Source organism: Choloepus didactylus, chromosome 3, assembly GCF_015220235.1.
Source record: "Choloepus didactylus isolate mChoDid1 chromosome 3, mChoDid1.pri, whole genome shotgun sequence".
In the NCBI taxonomy this organism is placed as follows: domain Eukaryota; kingdom Metazoa; phylum Chordata; class Mammalia; order Pilosa; family Megalonychidae; genus Choloepus; species Choloepus didactylus.
In genome coordinates, this window is record NC_051309.1 from 33,182,404 (window position 1) to 33,191,851 (window position 9,448).

The window sequence follows — 9,448 nt, forward strand, 5'->3', positions numbered from 1 at the left end:
TAATGATCTATAACAAGTAAAACCTGACCAACAGCAAGTGTAAAGTGTCAGGGTATCAAACTCTTTATGCTATCCATTTAATTTTTTGCATATGGGTTTTAGTTCATTTCCTACCTCCTAATGGCAATATACCTTTGAACATGTTATATAAAGTAAAAATAAATAAGTTTAATACACACAATAGCCATAGTATGCCAACCACATTTCCAAGAGCTAAAACTATTTTATTAGAAATATTAACATGACTTCACCCTTTTTGTTCAGGCATCTTCCCTTTTTCCTCTATGCCAAGGAATAGCAAACTTTTCATGTAAAGGGACAGAGAATAATTTTATTTAACTTTTGCAAGTCATATAGTCTCTGTCACAAGTTATCAATTCTGCCCTTGTATCAAAAAAGCAACAATAGACAATATTTAAATAAATGTGTGTGAATGTGTTCCAATAAAATTTTACAAAACAGTCAGACAGCTGGATTTGGCCCCACCTGCTCTACACCATTTAAAACAAGCATCAGAGATTTTCTTTAAAAGTTTCTACTTTAGGATGGCAAGAAGAAGCCCAAATTCTCCCACTCTCTCGGGGGATTCTTTAAAAGTGGAGCAATATTAAATGTTTCAACACGAAACAAAAATGTATTAACAATTGCTCTGAGACCAAAAAAAATCTCGGATTGACAAAATTTCTGTAACTTGGCTGTGTTGTATTTTCAAAGGCTAAGGGAAAGACTCCTTTTTAAGCAGTCCATGAATTAATCTGGCACATGTCCGTAAACCTGACTTGCTAATTCACTGAGGTGTCTGGGAATAAATATTGAATAAACAAATGCCAGCATGTATTAAATTACACTCAATTTATGTACAAATTCATCTGAAAAGTTATAAAATCCTGATTAACCAACTTATCTCTATGCATCTAAATTAAAGTGGTGCTTAAATGTTCCAAGTATTAGATCCTTAAGCTTAGAGTGAAATCACTGTTGCGTAACGAATGGAGCATTCCCATATGCAATTTAAATTGGTTATTGGCTCTTCTAATACTTTAGTTACCCTTTCCCACCAATTCTATACAACTACTTGAGATATAAGAACCCAGAGCTCCCACCACAGAATTCTCTGACGGAAAAAAGATCCCTTATTAAATTAACAAAATGGTACACTGTTACTAACATTTATGGCTTCAATATGCTAAAAGAGAAAAAAAAATGTGGTTAGTGTGAAGCTTTTCATCCTAATTGATTTACATCTTTGTTTTGCATTGAGTTGTGCATATGTGAATATTTACTCTTAAAGATTCTCAATACCCTGATTTACAGATTGATGTTTGATAGCTTTTGTGACAAAGAATGATTAGGCCGTTGTGTCATATATAAAAGTAAATATTGAAGATTTTGATACATCAAGATCTTTCTACCATCTGATTTTTACTCCATATTATCAATTTTAATAAATACATGCCTAAACTTATTTTTTCCTGAAAACAGACAGAAAAGTTACCTTTAAGTATCACTGGATAATGAACAGAAATGTTTTCTAGGGAAACTAAAGTAATGTATAGAGCATGCTATCTAGTGTACAGTTTTAAGTGAGAATAGGTTTCCATTGCTGTCTTATGTTTTTATTTAAAATGACCTTTCAGCTGATGCAATTCTCCAAAGTATAGGACCTTAATTCTGCATTTAATTTTAACAGGTTCAGATACTTATTGAACTTAGGTCATGTTAGAACCATATTTTTGGAAAATGGCTTTAATTAGGGTAGCTATTTAGAATTGGTGTAGTTAAAAATTTCTCTGGGAATCAAAAGATCTTCTCTACTATGATCAAAAGAGAAAATTGTAACTAGAAATGTATCTCAACAGAGTGCTAATAAAATATGCACTGAATATTCACCTTTTCCAAAAACATTAGTAGCAATGACTACATATACAAGAATTTTAGAAAAAATAATATGCCACAGTTTGTAGGAAGTTGAAAAGAGATGGTGTTTAGCTAAGGGGTACCAAAGACAATTTATTCATCAATTCATCCCCACCTAATATATATCACTAAGTAGAGTAGGCTTTTGAATGATTTTGGATACAGCTAAGTCAAAAATATTCATAATAAATTAAATGTTTAACCACTTAGCAGAAGTTTTATTTTAAAAATCACATTTTTATATTGACTTTTAAATTCATCCAAGTGCAAAGAGAACAGAGACACCAGATACAAATGATGTCACCTTAACAGGCATACAGCATTTCATAGATTAGATTTTTTTAAAAAATACTTAATTTTCATGATGTTCATGAACTTAACTCCATAAAACGGCTTCTCCTTGTGGCCAAGTGAAACCCAGAATATTATTTTTCTCAAGAAGATATGGTACAGATAGCCAACTTATGATTTTTCCTTTGAACTAAATATGTTTGTTTTGTGGTTATAGGAGTACAACTATGTTTACTACAGTGAGCCTTGCTAAAGTGAAAATGCAGAATTCCTAAATGGTCAAGGAATGATAAGAACAGTAACGATTAAGTGATAAGATGCCCTTGCAGAAACAACTAATGCAGAATTTCCAACTGGTCAAGTAAATGGTTGAACCCTGCTGACTGATTGATAAAATAGCAATGCAAATGTTATTTTGGTTGAGGGTATTAACAAGGAGAATACATTATATCCTATCACTGAGAAATCAAAATAATATTAATAATTACTCTTCAGTGCATCTCCTTACTAAGGGTTAGGCATTATGGTAAGTGCTTTACAGGATAATAGCTAAAAGTACTGAGCAAATATCACTTTCCAGAGACTATGCTAAGTACTTTTTCAAAATTCTAAGATGGTTCCCCAAATTCCTGTCCCTGGTGTGCATGCCCTTTATAATTCCCTCCATTTGAGGGAGGTGATGTCTGTGAATATTTTGGAATATCACTCCCATAATAAAGCAAAGGTGAAAGGATTTTGAAGATAAAATTGAGGACCAAATTCTGCTGATTTGGTGTTAATCGCAAGAAATATTATTCTTGGTTGGCTTAAGTTCATCAGATGAAAGCTCTTAAAAGACAAGAGAATTTAGAATTTGGAAGAGATCCTGAACTCCAGAAAGGAATGCAGCCTGGCCCATAACTTCTTTATGAGACTCTGAGCAGAGGACCTGGTTAGGCCAGGCCTAGACTTCTGACCTAGAGTTACTGAGAGATGATGAATGTGTTGTCTTAAGCCACTGAGTATATGGTAATTTGTTAGAAATAATAGAAAACTAATATAACTTTTGTGCCAGTTTAGATATATTACATCCCCCAACAAGCCATGTTCTTTAATGCAATCTTGTGGGGGCAGATTTATTAGTCTCTTGATTAGGGTAGAACTTCCTGATTGAGTGTTTCCATGGAGATGTGACTCACCCAACTGTGGGTGAGATCTTTGATTAAATTATTTCCATGGAGGTGTGGACCTGGCCCATTCAGGGTGGGTCTTGATTAGTTCACTGGAGTATTTAAGAGAGAAGCTAAGAAGCTGACACAGCCCCAGATGCTTGCTAAGGTTTAGAGATGCTTAGAGAGGCAGACAGAAGGATGTTTGGAGATGCTAAGCTAAGAGATGAAGCCCAGAGTTTGCCCCAGAGAAGCTAAGAGAGGACTCCCAGATGCTTCGAGAGGAACATCCTGGAAGAAAAAAGCAAGAACACAGAGGAGCTGAGAGAAAGGAGCTAAGACAGATGCCCAGAGACATTTTGAAGAAAGCCATTTTGTAACATGAGCTGGTTTGGATATACTATTTCTTCCAAGAGCCATATTCTTTAATGTAGTCTTGTGGGGGCAGATTGATTAATCTTTTCGATTAGGGTATAACCTCTTGATTGAATATTTTCATGGAAATTTTACCCCACCCATTCAGGGTAGGTCTTGATTAGTTTACTGGAGTTCTTTAAAGGGAGCTCTCACAGAGAGCAGAGAGAGCAAAATGCCCGGGGATAGGCTAAGACAGGACACACAGACATTAAACGCTTGGAAAATACAGAGAGAAGGATGTTTGGAGATGGTAAGCTAAGAAATGCTAACCCAGAGCTTGCTCTGGAGAAGCAAAGAGTGGACCCCAACGCTTAGATGCATAGGAGCTGAAGAAGCTAAGAGAGACCCAGAGACATTTAGGAGAAAGCCATTTTGAAATGCATCCTGGGAGCAAAGGACCAGCAGACGCCAGCCACGTGCCTTCCTAGCTGACAGAGGTGTTCGGGACACCATCAGCCTTTCTTCAGTGAAGATATACTCTTGTTGATGCCTTAGTTTAGATACTTTCATGTCCTTAAGATTGTAAATTTGTAACTTAACAAATCCCCTTTATAAAAGCCAATCCATTTCTGGTATTTTGCATAATGGCTCCATTAGTAAACCAGAACAGATTTATCTACACTCTTGATTTATTCACCCGATAAAAGGATACTGTTATGGCATTCTGGGAAAACAGCCTTTATTCAGCTTAGTCTTTCCTTTTCTATTCTTTGATGAGCCTTAAACTGTTATTTAGGACCCAAAGATTTTTTATCCCTGCTGTGTACAAAAGTTGATATTTCTACAAAGTCCATTCTTCTTTTCATCACTAAACATTTAAATTTCTTTGACAGAACATTGATGCCCTGTGGTAATCTGGTAAGTCACAGATCAATGTTAAGTGTCAGAAAAAGCATCTTAAAATAAAGCTATTGCTCTTAGAAAATATTCCAGGGACTAGACAAAGCACCATCATAATAATGTGATTGATTGCATGAACTGTGCAACTTATTTCACAATAACTTGAGTTGCATATGAGAGAACTGAGTACTACATTGAAATAACAACAAGAAATAACCATAGATTTAAAGATTAATAAAAAAAACTTCAGAAAATTAAAAGCAAATAATAAAAGTTTCCATTTGGGCCTTCACAAGTCTATTCTGCTAAAATTAATAATACTATTAATTTTTGCATATTGTTAGTGTTAAGAAAGCCATGTAATTTCATTGGAAAGTACAGTACACAGAACTACTGACAGCAATATACCATATCTTAAGTTTTCCTGTCAATACTTTTTAATGTTCATTTCTTTGCTGTCATAAAAAAAATACTTGATACAGTATTACTTTTTAATACAGAGGCATAATAAAGGCACAAAGGTGATATTGCTGTGAAATGTAAACAATGGGAATGTGAGAAGGAAAAAAGTCAAAGAAATACTAACATGAATAAATTGAGGAAAAGCACAAAATGTACCATAGTTAGTATTAAATTCATTGTTAATTTTTTTAGTGTAATAATTTTATCTTTGCTAAAATTTCTTAGATTTTGGGCTAGTGGTCTAGAATTACAGAATTAATGATAAAATTAATGACAAAACTAAGGACAAAATTGATAATATTATTAGTTTCAAAATGAATTGTATACTTACATGTATTATAAAGGGAATATATTTGATGCTTAGTACCTGGAAAGATGTATAAGTGGGAGTGTGTAGCAAAGAATGACAGTGTTTTAGATACATGGTATGGAGGAAATAATTTTCTTAAAACAGGCCTGAAGTCCCATTAATTAATGGTCCCTGCAATTGCCAAAAGCTACAGCTTACTTAGATATATTACTATAAGCCTCAGGAGATGATACTGCATTCCCCTAAAATAGGGGACCTATTTTATTTTATGCTTTTTAATTCCCATTGCCAATCTCTGAAGCAATTACTGCCTTCTTTCAAAACGTCTAGGAGTGACACTTTCTTTCAGGCAAGTACAATACTATCAGCCTTCCCAAATTTGCCTCCAATACAGGAGAACGCTTTCAGAGAAAAAGAAAGTTCAATATTTCACCTGTGTAGGTCAAGAAAATTGTCTTCCTAAATAGTACTCTAAGTATATTAAAACAGCATAGAAAATATGACATTTTTCCTACACAACTGCCTAGAAGAAGGTCCATAACCCATTGCTGATAATTAGTAAGGAGTTTTAATTCTTGTATTTATGAGGTCATTTATTTTAAAATATAATTGTTTCATCATGAGATGTCATGAAGGAATTATGAAGACTGAATTTGAGATTTACCTATAGAACTAAAAACTATTTTTTGGATAAATCTATAACTTGGAATACACTGGCCTTGCTTCCTGTATGTCTTAAAGATTTTGGCTTTCAATCTATCCTGTTAACTTTTAAAGATAGAGTGTTCCACAAATATGGTAATAAAATTTAAGAACTTTTATCCTTGCTCTTCAGACAACAAAAGGTAAAGTGATGTGAGAATCTCAAAGAAGCCTAAAAAGTTTGAGAGGCAATAAACAAAATAAAATAAATGTTGATGTTTAAATATATATCCACTTTCATAAACTTGCAGGCACACACACCCAATTCCCGTAGCACTGTGAAATTTTAACTAATCACTGGGCTCATATAAAGTCAAACTCTTTTCACAGAAATTGCATTCTCCTAAAAATCCTCTTTTAGTATCTTAGAATGCTGTATTTAGCATAGTTGTTCCTAGTTCCTAAAGACAAATGTTTAAATGGGAGTGTAATAAAAGAAAATGGCTGGTTATATTCTCCAGTGAATGGTAATAGTAATAAATGAAATATAATCTGACAGTTTAAATTTAATCAGTATGTCACTGTTTTGTCTTAATAGAGCAAAATCATCCTAGGTTGAGTACTTAATTTACTCTCAGCAGCAAAGGTGGGTAATGAAAACAAGAGTCACTCACTAGTTGAGTACAGAAGGTAGCACAATTAGGGTTGCTCATAACAATTCAAATTAGATCTCAGTCGTGGAAAGGATTGCTAATTTAGTCAAGTATAAGCTTGGAAGGCTCCATGAATTCAGCATATCAAATAGGCATGGCAGGCATTTCTTGATGGCTTCCTGACATTTCAGTGCTATAGTTTCAAGGTTCTGGTAATGTTAGCTTGCAAAGCACAAGGGCATGTAACAAAAAACGCTCTTTGTATATGTATACAAATAAGTTTTGCTTCTCTTTTTCCCAATGACTACATTTTCAAGTACTGACAAGGGCAAAGGGGAAGCAAGCAATTAGCACAGAGAAAGTCAGAAGTGAAACTATCCATTTTGTTTTGATACCAAGGGAATAGAAGTAGACTAAAGGATTAGACAAACAACCTGATCATTTAGATTCTGTTATGGGATGTACTGCAAAATGAAATGCTCTTAAGGAAGTCAAATTTATTTTGTGACTCATTTGCCCTTTGTGAAATCATTAGAAAATTTACTTCTTAATATATGATGAAGTGAAATTTGCTCATGTAAGCACTCAGTGGTAAACCAGGATGAAAATACTTGTTAGGAGGATTAAATGTTAGCAAAAGCAAAGTGTCTCATTTCACATGGCTTTCTCTAGCAATGATTACAATTTAGAAGTGAAGATGGTCACATTAAAATCATCACTAGATTAATGTCCTTAAAATTTCTAAGAAATTCTAAAATTCCAGAGATTCCTAAATATTGAATGCCAGAGAAAGAAATACTTGTTTGGGAAGGTTAGTAAACATTTACTATAGTAAACTAGGTGGTCAACTGATCTTGACTCGTGTGTGAACGTAAGATACACAAAATGGAAAATGTATAATTTTCTATGTCGTTTGCCAGTTATTGACGTGTGGAATTAATGGACTTTTCATAGCAAGGTAAAAACATTTCCCTAGTACTACAGCTCTTATCTTGTAAAATAAATGCTCATTGGGACCCAGGTACAATGGCATAAAAATTAGGTAAACTGTCAGAAAGCTGGTTGGTGAAAACAGTACTCTAGGCAAGATGGAATCAGAGCACAGCAGGTAGTATTGAGGGGCCATTAAGTTAAAAAAAAAAAAAATCAAATACCTGTCCTAAAGGGGTTTCCAAACTAAAGATAGAGATGCCCTATTTTACCTAAGAGGCGCAAGCATCTATTGAATGATTTCTCATATTTAGCCTTATGTACACTGAAAGAATGAAAGATATCTGTAAATCCTTCTCCATTTTAGTAGCACCTATAGTTCTGTTTCTTTTCATACCTGAACTAATGTAGGCAGTTGAACATTGTTATTTTGCATAATAATAATAAGTAACCATAATATACATCATTTTTATTGTTTGCTAGATAACTGTTCCAAGCAAAACACTCAAAATTAAAATGTTTATTAAATATCTTTATATTTAATAGTGTGTCAGACCCATTCAACAAATATTTATTAAAGCACAACATAAAAGGCAAGGAAGATGAGGAGTATATGTGTATTCTGTCTCTGAGGGGTGGGTGCAATTTTAAGTAGGGTGTTTAAGGTAGGCCTCATGGAGAAGGCCACATTGGAGCACAGACTTGAAAGAATTGAGGGGGCTGGCTGTGTTCCTATGAGGAGGAGCAGCTAGTGGAAGGTTCCCAAGGCAGTTGCATGTCTCTCATCAATGAGGAACAGCAAAGAAGCTTGTGTGCCTGGATCTGAGTGAGGGAGGAGGAGAGTAGAAAGAAATAGGAGAGGAGAGAGTGCAAGTGCCAGAGAGGAGGGTGGTACAGGTAGAATTCATAGGGCAAGGCATTTTGGATGGATATAAATACTTACATTTAATCTTTAAAAAGCCTTGCACAGATAAGGTATTCTAGTGTCTATTGTTATATAAATCAGGGTTTCTCAACCTTGGCATTACTGACATTTGGGGTCAGATAATTCTTTGCTGGGTGGGTCTGCCCTGTTCATTGTAAGCTGTTCAAGCAGCATCACTGGCCTGTACCCACTAGATGTCAGTCAACCAAAAATGTCTCCAGACATTGCCAAATGCACCTTGGGGGGATGAGGGAGCCAAATTGCCCCATTTGAGAACCACTGATATAAATAAACATAGTGAGGAAAAAAATTGATTTATCCAGGGTTATATAGCTAAAAACTAAACCTGGGTCTGTTTGGATCCAGATGCCAGATATTTAATAAGACACATTTTGTCCATTGCTTGACTGTACCATTCACATTTTTTTCTGCTTTGTTTGAATTAAAGATAATTGACTACAATAATGATGTTGTAAACTCTTGAGCAGTTTTTATCAGCATCACATAAAGTAAAAAGTGCTTTAAGTGGCAAGATGAGTTTACCTATAATGGGGTCCTGGAATTTAGCCAGATCATCAACCGTGAAGTGTTCACATCTCTGAAAGGAGCATGGATCACTATGGGATATGCAAATGGCTGTGACATGGTAAACTGGAAAGAGACAAGGGAAGAGGAAAAGCTGTGACATACCAAAGTACAATTTCCAGTGAAGCAACAGAGCCATGGCCAGCTGGGAAACCACTGCATCTGACTGACCAGCCTTGCATGCTGCAATAGGAAAAGTGTTTTAAGAAAAGATCTCAGGGAAAACGCTGTTATGTCTAGAAGTAGATCTCAGTATGAATATGGTCATGGAGAACAACATAATTTTGTCCATAAAATAGGGAAATTGTGTTAGTAAGCAGATAACTCT